The 12885-nt window shown below is 45.9% G+C and overlaps 1 long non-coding RNA gene across 4 annotated transcripts in view; it reads left to right on the top strand.

Moving 5' to 3' along the window:
- LOC136847446 (uncharacterized) overlaps positions 1 to 12023 on the top strand; it is a 116981-nt gene extending 104958 nt beyond the window's left edge. For 3 of the 4 annotated variants that reach the window (XR_010855754.1, XR_010855752.1, XR_010855751.1), the window contains 3 exons: positions 4231 to 4402; positions 11049 to 11220; positions 11641 to 12023. This is a non-coding gene — a long non-coding RNA (uncharacterized lncRNA). Of the gene's footprint in view, positions 1 to 4230; positions 4403 to 4861; positions 11221 to 11640 lie in introns of all 4 variants that reach the window. The other variant, XR_010855755.1, reaches the window with a different exon arrangement.
- The last annotated feature ends 862 nt before the right edge of the window (positions 12024 to 12885 follow it).

Here is a 12885-nt window from a genome sequence, read left to right as displayed (position 1 = left end):
TTCGACAGGGAACTCTGCGCAGTGTACCGGGCGGTCCAGCACTTCAAGTTCCTCCTGGAGGGTATGCCCTTCACAATCTACATGGACCACCAGCCGCTGGTCCACGCCTTCACCAAGCAGGGGGACGCATGGTCTTGCAGGCAGCAGCGACACCTCACGGCCATCGCGGAGTTCACCTGCTCAAACAAATACCTCCCCGGCAAGAAGAACCCTGTAGTAGACGCCCTCTCCAGAATCGAGCTCAACGCGGTGCAGCTCGGGGGATCAACTACGGGGACCTCGCCCGGGAACAGGCTGCCGACCCGGGGACTCCAGCCTACCGCACCGCCATCACGTCCCTGAAGTGGAGGGACGTGGCCCTCGCCCCCAGGGGACCAAAACTCCTCTGCGACATCAGCACCAGCCAGCCTCGCCCCCTGGTGCCTGCCTCCCACCGCAGCCAGGTACAGTATTCGACGTCATCCACAGGCTGTCCCACCCCTCCGGCAGGACGATGGCCAAACTGCTGACAGAGGAGTTCGTCTGGCACGGAATGCAGAAGGACGCGAGGACTTGGGCAAGACAGTGTCTTCCGTGCCAAACCAGCAAGATAGGTCATCAAACCGAGCCCGGAGTAGGCGAGTTTCCACAGCCAGGGCGGCAGTTCGGCCACATACACATCGACGTCGTCAACCCTCTTCCCCCGTCAACCCTCTTCCCCCGTCAGGTGAGGCCAGATATCTCCTGACGATTGTCGACTGCTCAACCAGGTGGCCCGAAGCGTCGCCCATGCAGGAAGCCACTGCCAGTGCGTGTGCCGAGGCCCTCCTCTCCAGCTGGATCAGCCGGTTCGGCGTCCTGGACCACATAACCACTGACAGGGGCCCTGCCTTCCTGTCCGAGTTGTGGTCCGCCCTTGCACGCCTGCTGGGAACATCTTACCACACCACCACCGCTTACAACCCCGCAGCCAACAGCTTGGTGGAGAGGTTCCACAGGTCCCTGAAAGCGTCCCTCATGGCCTGCTGCACCGCTGAGGATTGGAAATACCAGCTGCCATGGGTCCTCCTCGGCTTGAGAACCGCCCCCAAAGCCAACGGCGAGCCCTCCGCAGCGGAGAAAATCTACGGGGAGCCCCTTGTAGTTCCAGGTGAACTGGTCACAGAGGACTGCCACAACCCGTCAGTCCAGAGGCTTCGCGACATGGTCAGCAAGTTTGCACCCTGTAAGCAGACTTACACCGACAGGTCAGTCGCCTTCACGCCTCCCGGCTTGTTCTCCACCACCCACGTCTTCGTCAGGGATGATGCCGTCCGCCCACCGCTGACCAGGCCCTACAGGGGGCCCTTCCGCGTGCTGGAGAGGAACAACAAGGCTTTCCGTCTCGCCCTTCACGGAAAAGACGACTGGCTGTCGGTCGACCACATCAAGCCCGCCCTCCTGGAGGAGGAAACAGACGTCATCGCACCGCACCCTCCGCCTGAGAAGTCGTCTCTGCAGCCGGGCCACCGCAGGAGGAGGTCACTAGGCCGCCCCCAGAAACATCTGCCCACACCAGCAGCTCCCATGCACAGCGCAACCCCCCCCCTCACTTCGCGTAGCCGTGGCACTCTTCAACGCCCCAGCAGATACATGGATTAATCAGATGTTACCCACGTCTTTGGGGGGAGTATTTGTAAAGTCCCCGCTAAGCGGGTCTTCTATGATGGCGACCTGTTTTCTATGCCGCTCCTAGGATAACGGGTCACGCAGGATCAGCCATACCCAAGCATTTAAACTAATCTATGTAATTATGTACCTGTTACTAACTTGTATGGTATATGTTTCTTTTGCTCATGTATCAGAATGTCGTCCTCTTCATTATTGTCCATTTTTGCAACTCAGAGTGCATTTATTCATTGTATTTCTTGTTAAATGTTACTGACCTCAGGTCACCCTGGTTCTCATTGTATTCCTCGGTGCGACGTCAGTCCATCGCTATATAAACCGCCTGTGTTCTCAATAAATCAGCAGTAACTTTCTCCTGCTCGTTTCTTTAGCACCTCTTAAAACTTTTCCTCTGTCATCGAAACTGGATTTCTGCCCACCTTCTGCATGGTGGCCTGTCTCCAACTTTGCCCCTGTCATCGAAACTGGATTTCTGCCCACCTTCTGCATGGTGGCCTGTCTCCTTAAGGAAATCAGTGGCTGTCAGGTCCACTTAAGGTTGGGTATAGCAGTTCGAGGCATAGGCAACTTTGCCCCTGTCATTGAAACTGGATTTCTGCCCACCTTTTGGATGGTGGTATCTCTTTAAGATCCATAAACTTAGGTATGCTTAGTAGCCATTGTATGCCCATAAACTTGGCTAAGATCTAAGTCAAGGATGACATTTAAACCTCAAGGTTTAGGTCAAGATCAAGGTTTAGGTCACAACTCGAGAATTTCAAATTCTGGAGAACTGAGAATTTATAAATTCTCAATTGTCCCCCCCACCACACAAGTTTTATACAGCAGTGGAGTTAAAGGCCTCTATTATTACAGAAGTCCTATAAAGTCCTATAATATGCTGTACCATAAAATAATAAGTTTATTTTTATCCTTATTACTGATCGCAGTCTCTACAGAGTTGAGTGGAACTGTATATTGAGGATGTCCCAGAAGACTTGCACCATATTTTGGCAATCTGTATTATGTGTCTATATGAATTGACTGATTCGATTCCAAGCTATTTTACGGTACTAATCGTCTGAGTTTGGGTGGAATCGTTATATATATATATATATATATATATATATATATATATATATATATATATATATATATATATATATATATATATATATATATATATATATATATATATATATATATATATATATATATATATATATATATATATATATATATCTATATATATATATATATATATATATATATAAATATATCCATTCAGCATATATTATTATATATATATAATATATATATATATATATATATATATATATATATATATATATATATTTCTATATATAATTATATATATATATAGATATATATATATATATATATATATATATATATATATATATATATATATATATATATATATATATATATATATATATATATATATACAGTTTTTCATTAGTGGAGTGTCACCTTCGACCGGGAATTGCAAATGCATTTAGTCAGACAGCTGTAGTGTGTGTACACTTGTACACATGTTCTCCTGGAAATTCAATGCATATTTTATACAAATTGACTTTGATTTTGTATTACAGAATTTCTAATATAAGTTTAAAAGGCCTTGGCCCCCGTGGTGGGCTTCTTGCCCAAAATAAAAGACCTTTTTCTATTTTTCTTTATGTTTTTCTGATCAGTGTATGAATACATCTCTCATACACGAGGTCTCAATCCATTTTCATTTAGATAAAAAGAATGCAAAAACTATTGACCAAAATAGAAAATATATCTCTATCTTTCATTAATGGGGTGTTGTGATTGGCTGGTACATTAGAAAGATACCCAGAGGTTGGCACTGGAGGCCTCTGATTGGCTGAGAGGTAATTCATACCCTCTTGTCAAACTAGGCCTGCATTTGAATTGAATGTTCCCTATATAAGGGTGATATAGAACATACCATGTTAGTTTTTATAGGGAAGAAAATCACAGGGAAGAAAGTCACAGTTTTGGCCAGGGAAAAAACTACAATTAAAAAAGTTATATTATATATTTTAAGGGCGGAGGAGGAATAAAATAAAATAAAACACATAATTTCAATTCATAATTTATATATATATATATATATATATATATATATATATATATATATATATATATATATATATATATATATATATATATTGTCAAGAATAAACATCCGTATATATATATATATATATATATATAATATATATATTGTCCTCCCCCCTGTAAATTTGATTTCCTTATTTAATTTTGAATTCACCTGTTATTCATTTGCTTATCGAGTTGGGAATTTGGCGGGTGTCGAACAAACACCGAGCTTACTTGAACCAGTCAGTAGCCGTTAGCTAGGCCTCCTTAATCCCCCCCAACATCATACGATCCAGCGAACAATACAAACCGCCTTTTCCACCCCCATCACGCGATGGGGCGACATGTAGGTATGGGGGAGGCCAAAAGGGCCATTTAGCGTTAGGGAACAGGTCAGATTCTAATCTGTAGGCTTATAATGATAAGTGTGCTTTTCCTTTGCCCTCTTTGATGGTTCTTTTGACATACTTGCAGGTACGGGTGGCCCAAAAGCTCAACGCTCAAAGAAGCCATGTTTTTTAAGCAGAAGAGATGCTCCTCTGAACTGATCTGTAGCGGACGCGCTGCATTTTTCCCGCTCCGCTGGTTGAACTAACTTCGACGGACAACTGGAACGGCTGTGAGGCATCTACAATAGTCATAAAAGGTTTGTACGTTGCAAGTGGTCAAATACCAGCCCTTCCTCTTTTACTTAAACTCCTTAAAATTCCATTTCTTTAAACTTTAACTTCTTCCTTCACAAAGCAATTCTCCTTTGTTAGAGTCCTGCATGTAATCTCATATCTCGCCATTTACATGCCTTGAATTCAAGTAAAGATCCCGTGATAACCATCAATTACCCCTCCCCCAGTGCAATTTAAGGGCTATTTAGGTTAAGCCATATCAGTGTTGATTTTATCTTTGTGTGAGTGCGATCACGTGTTACTTGTTTCAAAAGCCCCAATCGAATACGATTCCAAGTCTGTGATTACGTGATTTTCTGATAATCATCTTCTAGGCTACGTCATGTTTAGTATTTAAGAACGTGCATTGGGTGATATTTCAGAGGTGGATTCCATCTCCTTCAGTGTATACCGTCATTCCTAAATTAGAACGTCTCTTTCAGGGGAGACACGCGGACCGATTGCAATTCCATGCTTCAGTATCTCGTCTGCCACCAAAATCCTGAAAATTCCTGGTCGCAGTCAGTACTGAATTCCGTTGTGGCCCGAAAATGTTCATATGAATTACTCTCTCATCCTGGAGTTCCACCATTTGCCTTATCTGAGACCATTTCGTGCAATCAGGGCAAGACTGAATGTTATTATTATCACTGAACTGATTGTATTACATATCGGCCCCATTTTAATCAACTTACTTGTTGCCAAATCATTGCATCACTGTTCCCTGTGTCCTATAACTGAATCTGCCCCTTAGTGATTATGTTGTTCTGTGTCTCATTGTTTATTTGCTAAGTCTCTGTTAATAAATCCCTGTAAATTTGTAAAAGAATTCTAATTCTAACATGGCGACCTTCCCCATTCAATTGTAAATCCAGGAAAATCTAAGGTAAGTTTTCAAATAATTTTTCCTTTTGCTCATAAACTGGGCTCTCTTGGTTTCAATTTCTCACCCAGCCAAGAGTCCAGTTTATGACAGTGACGACCAATTGCCAGGATTAGTCTATTAGCGTTAATTAGCCTCGCTATTAAGCTAGACTAGAAAACCAGGAATATATGAAATCAATTATTTCAGTCACGGTAATCATTTCATTATTCAAAAGCACAGGAAGCGATCGGAGCCGACAACTTTGGTAAACAGAGTGTGTGCATGTCCTAATATTAAGGGAATCAGAGAAGTGATATTTTAATATTTCGTGAGAGAAACGCAACAATTCTCGTATCATAAAAGTGTTCATAACACGGGAACGCATAGGGTTCTTATATTAGCGAAAACAGAGGGGTAGGCGCAAAGTGTCTGTCCGCAAAATTTCTAAAGTGTAGGACAAAGTGTCGAGTTGTAGACGAGTAAAATATAGGAATTAGGAAGGTGTTAGTTAGGGAATTTTGCATGTGTAAGCTAGGACCAGTAGATAGGAGTTTATTTTGGAATAGTTACGGCAAAGAAAATGTACATTTCTTGGTTAGTGATAAATTTTGAAATAACGATTAGTTTACAGGAAACCGTATAGCGATATCTGGCATTTACACGGCTAGCAAGAAACAGTTGTGTTCAAATCACACATGCGCAAACTGTCCTAGTGTTGGAGAAATAAAAAAATTTATTTAACGACCCCCAGTGCATATTAAAGAATATTAACGTAAAGTAAAGACAGTACTGATATTCAAAGTTAAATAATTCATTTCGCATTTCAAACCCGCATTTAGCAAGAAAGTGCAGTTTTGTTTTGTTTTCCTTTTCTCCATCCAATTTCACTTCGTTCTGTCGCCGACAAGCAAGGGCCTACGATCAGCTGTTTTCCCGCGCGTAGTCGCTCCCACAACGTTCGTTCAAGGAACGAGCCTCCTCGTGTACTAACGAAACTCAGGAAACTTTGTGAAACAATTTGAAACACCCTTACGTACCATACCCTAAGCTTTTTGATGTGTGTGAGGCAGTAGCAATTCCCTAAAATACTTATCGTAATTTCGCAACCATAATGTATTTTCGCTTAAGCGCAAAATAAAGGGATTAAAATTTCATAACAAATACGTGCCATTATCTAACGCTCACCGAGAGAGAGAGATCTTTTCTTTTTTTTTCTCCCCCTTCTCTCCCCTCTCGCATTAGTGCATTTTAACACGGGACCGACCTAATTTACTTACGAGTTTGGGAATCAACTCACAAATTATAAAAGGCAGATACAAAGAATTATATTAATACGTAATCTGAAATTTCAAATTCATTACCCATTAAATTTTATCATATACCCAGTGCGTAATTTCTGAACGCTTGTGTTTGCGGAGTAATCAAGCATACCAGTTTTTTTTCTTTCCAAGTGCTTCAACCCAGATCATTTAGTGTGCGCTATAAAGCGCATATATATTATATCTTGTTACGTGTTCCAACTGACGTGCGGGAGTCGGTATATTTTATCTCAGACTTGCGTGTTGCAAGTGCTAAAAAACCATTGCACATGGTGTGCCTCCCTCATAGTCTACCTGTCCTCATGTCAGGCAGCGCCCACTAGTTCTCATAACTAGCTACCCACTCGTGCCACATCCAGTTTCCATTTCTCTCAGTGCCACTAATCTGCGGCACGGCTAAGCACCCCATCACTGAAGCACTTATCTTTCTCCTTTCACTTTCCTATCTCTTCCCTTTTGTTGGAGTCTCTCATTTACCTTTTTACTCCCTACTTACCTTCTGCTCAGGCAGAGTACCTCACCTTCAGTGCCGATTCATGCACTGACATTTTGCTCCACGGAGCGCACCGGCACCACAGTGCCAACCAACCAAAGCAACCTCTTATAAGCCATTGCACCTGTATTGAAGAAACAGAGTGCCATACAACCGGTGTTTCTGCCCATAAGGACCAGCTCCTTCAGGAACACCCCATTAACAGTGCATCCGCCCATAAGGACCATAGAGCCTTCAGGAGCACTCCATTTACTAGCATATCTGCCCATAAGGACTCAGACTTCCTTCAGGAACACTTTCCCCTAGTGTGACCTTCACACGGCACACTCATCCACAGTGCCACCTCATTCAAAGGTGCCACTCATTGAAGTGCCATTAATCTAAGGACACTTCCTCATCGTCACAAACCTTTTCCTCCGGGAACACCCAAGTAACTCACTCAGCACCCCTTCCCCATCAGCAACATGTCCACCGAGGAGCACCAATATTTTAGGAATATAGGGAAGGAGGACAGTCTTTCCGGCCAGGCCCTTCAAAGGTTTGTAAAGGAACAGATTGCTGAGAAGAGAAAGTAAGAAGAACAAAGGCAGCAAGAAGAAGAAAGAGAAGAGCGGAGAAGGCAGCAAGAAGCAGAAAGAGAAGAGCGGAAAAGGCAGCAAGAAGAAGAAAGAGAAGAAAGACGAAGACAGCAGGAACTAGCTCTCTTAGACAAGGAGCTCGAGTTAGAGAGAGCCAAGAAGGAAAACGCCGAAGCTCTAGCAGCCCAACAAGCATCCAGCCTCACCCCATTTGCACCAAATACCTCCCTCGTGACAGTCAATGACCTCATTGGCAAATGGACAGAAGATGAGCCAGAACAATGGCTCGAAGAGATCGAATTCCTCTTCGAGACCTACGACGTTAGCCTGGCTGAGAGGGCCTTACTGCTTACCAAGCACCTGGATGGTAAGGCTAAGGCCGCCCACCGAGCATTGGAAAGAGATCAATGAGGAGACATGGCTGCCGTCCGTGAGGTCATTACTAGGGCGTATGAAATTACTCCTGAGAGGTGGAGACAACGATTCCGAGGTATGGCCAAGGACGCCGGCTGGTCCTGGACAGAATGGGCCTGTCACAAGACTCAGGCTGGGACCCGCTGGTTCGAATCCCTGCGGTGCAACACATTCGAGGATGTGTTCAACCGGACCATGCTGGAGGACCTCTTCCAGTGTGCGCCCGGGCCTCTGGCTGTGTATCTTAGTGATAAGCAGCCAGCCACCCTCAAGGAAGCCTGCCGCTTAGCTGATGCTTGGGAAATGTACAACCCCTCCCACAGCACCTTGCAGCGTAAAATAGTACCACCCGGACACCTCTCGGCCTTCAATCGCCCCTAAAATGGACCACCTAGCAGGCCTACTTGCACCATCTGCAAGAAGTACAGTCATGCTGAAGCAGACTGCCACTACAGGGACAATAATCAACTGGGCAACAACCCTCGACAGCCTACCAAGAACCATCCCTCTTCCTCTCCTAATTCAGCACCAGCTTCTCCGCCCACCGTCACTGCTGGGAAATCATCCTATCCTCGGGGCCCCTGCCGAGACTGTGGAGCTTCAGGACACTCTACCTCAGGGTATCCTGCATGCCCAAAACATGTGGTCGCTCCCAGGCATGTCCACCTGATCAGTACCACATCCTCTCTGGCTGAGCCGCCAGAAAAGGCTCACCCTGAGCGGGTCTGGACAAAGTCCGTCACCATAGCCCCTCTGGATGAGTCTAGCCTAATAGTAAAACTATCAGCTACTGCCGACACGGGCTGGGATATTAGCCTGATCAGTCGGGCCAAAGTGCCAGCCGGTGTCTTCATAGATGAGGAAGTCAGGTGGACGGTAACCTGGGTAGACCAGCAGTCCATAACTGTTCCCACAGTCGAACTCCGGGTGATTACCGACTGGAGCATTGAGATTCACCACCTGGGGGTAGTGAACCGCATCAGGCACGGAGTGGAATTCCTGCTAGGAAGGGACATCCTCTGGGGATGCCCCGACCCCCGCCATTCTATTGCCTAACTGCCTCCGCCAGTGAGGCCGTGCCAGAACCTCCTGAGCAGGACACAGCCTCTGTGACAGCTGTGCCACCCTCAACCCAACCTTCCATTCGCCCAAAAGCGAACTGGACCCACCAGCATCGAACACATTCGAGGCCTAGTCTGCTGGTCTTGCGACCGGACGGCCGCCAAGGAATTACTCCCTCATTCCAAAGGGATCGCACAAATTACCGCTGCAGGACCTGCAACGTAAGGGGTCACTCCGAGTGATGGGCAAAGTGCCCCAGTAGACTAGCCGAAGTGGCCAACTCCACCAAACCAAGAGGTCCAATCCTCTCACCAAGACAGGAACCGCTGTCCAAAATCATGCCAGGGACTCCGAGGGATCTCGACCCCCCAGGTCCCAATTCAGCTTTGTCTGACACCAATTTGCTGCCAGTGCCACTTGCAAGCACTGGTCAGTGCCAAGCTCCACCCATCTTGGCTGGATGCTCCCTGCCAAGCGCACTTCCCGAGCACGGCCCTGAGTTAGTGCCAGTGCCGGACCCGAACATGACTCGGATCCTCCTCGGAGATCCACCAAATCTCACCACTGTGATCATCGCTATGCACAGTGTGAAACTCCGACCCTGATGTTTCTTCTTCCCACACTCTTCCACCTGCTGAGGACGACCCTCTAGCAGGCCTGCACATTACCTCTTTTCTGGTCGACCAGGAACTGTCCAGCCAGGACGCAGACGCTGGTTCTCTTCCCACGACGGTTGTTGCAGCAGCCGAAGTAGGAGGCCAGCCCGTAGCCCTCGAGGCTGCCCCTGATCCTGCTCCTGACGGCACTCCTGGCCGTTCTTCAGAGTCAGCATCCTCATCGCCCCCTAGGAATGGCCTAGCCAGACCCTGGAGGCCCCCAAAGAAGAAGAAGGGGGCGGAAGAAATTCACTTAGTGAGTCAGAGCCATAAGCTCTCTTGGCACTTGTGCCCGTTGGCACAGTGCTGCTTCCATCTCAGAGCAATCCTGGCACCTGCCCAGAGAGGGTAGCCTGTGTGACCTCTGAGCCCATAGCATTAACCATTAACCACTTAGGCCTTTGTACTACTAACCCTTTTCCAACTAACCTCCTTCCAACCCACTCTAGACTCAAACTGATATATTACTTAATCATACATGGTGAATTACCCTTCAGGTGCGTCATATTTCAATTTGTTGCGTGTTAGTCGTAAAGCGTAGTGCTGATCATAACTCAGTGCGTGCCATTCGTTAGTGCCAGCTCATTCAGTGCCAGAGTCAGAGTCAGGTTAGGTTAGGTTAAGTGTTTACAGTGTGCATTTGTCTAGGTGTAGATTTCTCCCGTCATCCTAGCCAGATAGTAGCCGTATCTATACCCTTAGGTAGGTTAAGCCTGTAAATTAGCCAATTCAGAACCCCTCTTAGCAGTTAGGTAGGTTCCTTTAGATGTGCAGAGCCACCATCCACCTTATGTAGGGTCACGGGCCAGTCGGGAGGAATTAGCTAAGACCCTCACACCCGAAAGGGTGTGAAGGGCCTTTTTTAAGGGGGGACCTGTCAAGAATAAACATCCCCCCTCCTGTAAATTTGATTTCCTTATTTAATTTTGAATTCATCTGTTATTCATTTGCTTATCGAGTCGGGGAATTTGGCGGGCGTCGAACAAAAACCGAGCTTACTTGAACCAGTCAGTAGTCGTTAGCTAGGCCTCCTTACCCCCTCCCCCCCAACATCATACGATCCAGCGAACAATACAAACCCCCTTTTCCACCCCCATCACGCAATGGGGGGACATGTAGGTATGGGGGAGGCCAAAAGGGCCATTTAGTGCTAGGGAACAGGTCAGATTCTAATCTGTAGGCAAATAATGATAAGTGTGCTTTTCCTTTGCCCTCTTGACTGGTTCTTTTGACATACTTGCAGGTATGGGTGGCCCAAAAGCTCAACGCTCGAAGAAGCCATGTTTTTGAAGCAGAGGAGACACTCCTCTGAACTGATCTGTAGCGGACGCGCTGCATTTTTCCCGCTCCGCTGGTTGAACTAACTTCGACGGACAACTGGAACGGCTGTGAGGCGCCTACAATAGTCATAAAAGGTTCGTACATTGCAAGTGGTCAAATACCAGCCCTTCCCCTTTTACTTAAACTCCTTAAAATTCCATTTCTGTAAACTTTAACTTCTTCCTCCACAAAGCAATTCTCCTTTGTTAGAGTCCTGCCTGTAATCCCATATCTCGCCATTTACGTGCCTTGAATTCAAGTAAAGATCCCGTGATAACCATCAATTACCCCTCCCCCAGTGCAATTTTATCTTTGTGAGTGCGATCACGTGTTCCTTGTTTCAAATGCCCCAATCGAATACGATTCCAAGTCTGTGATTACGTGATTTTCTGATAATCATCTTCTAGGCTACGTCATGTTTAGTATTTAAGAACGTGCATTGGGTGATATTTCAGAGGTGGATTCCATCTCCTTCAGTGTATACCATCATTCCTAAGTTAGAACGTCTCTTTCAGGGGAGACACGCGGACCGATCGCAATTCCATGCTTCAGTATCTCGTCTGCCACCAAAATCCTGAAAATTCCTGGTCGCAGTCAGTACCGAATTCCGTTGTGGGCCGAAAACGTTCATATGAATTACTCTCTCATCCTGGAGTTCCACCATTTGCCTTATCTGAGACCATTTCGTGTAATCAGGGCAAGACTGAATGTTATTATTATCATTGAACTGATTGTATTACATATCGGCCCCATTTTAATCAACTTACTTGTTGCCAAATCATTGCATCACTGTTCCCTGTGTCCTATAACTGAATCTGCCCCTTAGTGATTATGTTGTTCTGTGTCTCATTGTTTATTTGCTAAGTCTCTGTTAATAAATCCCTGTAAATTTGTAAAAGAATTCTAATTCCCATATGGCGACCTTCCCCATTCAATTGTAAATCCAGGAAAATCTAAGGTAAGTTTTCAAATAACTTTTCCTTTTGCTCATAAACTGGGCTCTCTTGGTTTCGTGGCAGCATCATTACAATTTTGTTTCAATTCCTCACCCAGCCAAGAGTCCAGTTTATGACTATGTATATATATATGTATATATATATATACGTATATATATATATATATATATATATATATATATATATATATATATATATATATATATATATATATATATATATATATATATATATATATATGTCGTGGAGAAGGTTCCCCTTGGCGGACACAGCGCCCTGCGCCACGCCGAAGCCGGTGCCGACCGCTCCGGACACGAGGCGCCCGCCGGCGCAGACGTTGTCCGCGAAGTATGTGTTCACAGCCCCCTCGGCGTTGGAGAAGCCCCTGGCCGTGTCCTTGGCAGTGTTCCTCACTGCGGAGAAGAAGCAGGACGCCGTCTGCGCCCTGCTCTCCCAGGCGTCGCGGACCAGCCCCCGAAATTCGTCCTTGATGGTGCTGGAGGTGTGGAAGGTCTCCGAGAAGAGGTTCGTGGCCCCCCTGTCCCGCCATGGCCACGCCCCCCGCGAAGTCCCTGACGAAGTCCATGCCACCGGAGGCCGCATGACTGAAGAATTCAAGCACCCTCGGGTTAGGGTGTGCCTGGGCGAGGGCGGCCATGGCCAGGAGTACGAGGGCTGATCTTGTGAGCACCATTTTCGTCTGGAAGACATGAGGAGATGGGAGTGAAAGAGAGAAAGATAGATATTGGAAGATTAATTATTTTTCTTAATTGTTTTCATTGAGAGAGAGAGAGAGAGAGAGAG

This window comes from Macrobrachium rosenbergii, chromosome 16 (assembly GCF_040412425.1).
Source record: "Macrobrachium rosenbergii isolate ZJJX-2024 chromosome 16, ASM4041242v1, whole genome shotgun sequence".
NCBI lineage: Eukaryota > Metazoa > Arthropoda > Malacostraca > Decapoda > Palaemonidae > Macrobrachium > Macrobrachium rosenbergii.
Note: the sequence above shows the minus strand (reverse complement) of the source record. Positions and strands in the feature narration are given on the sequence as shown.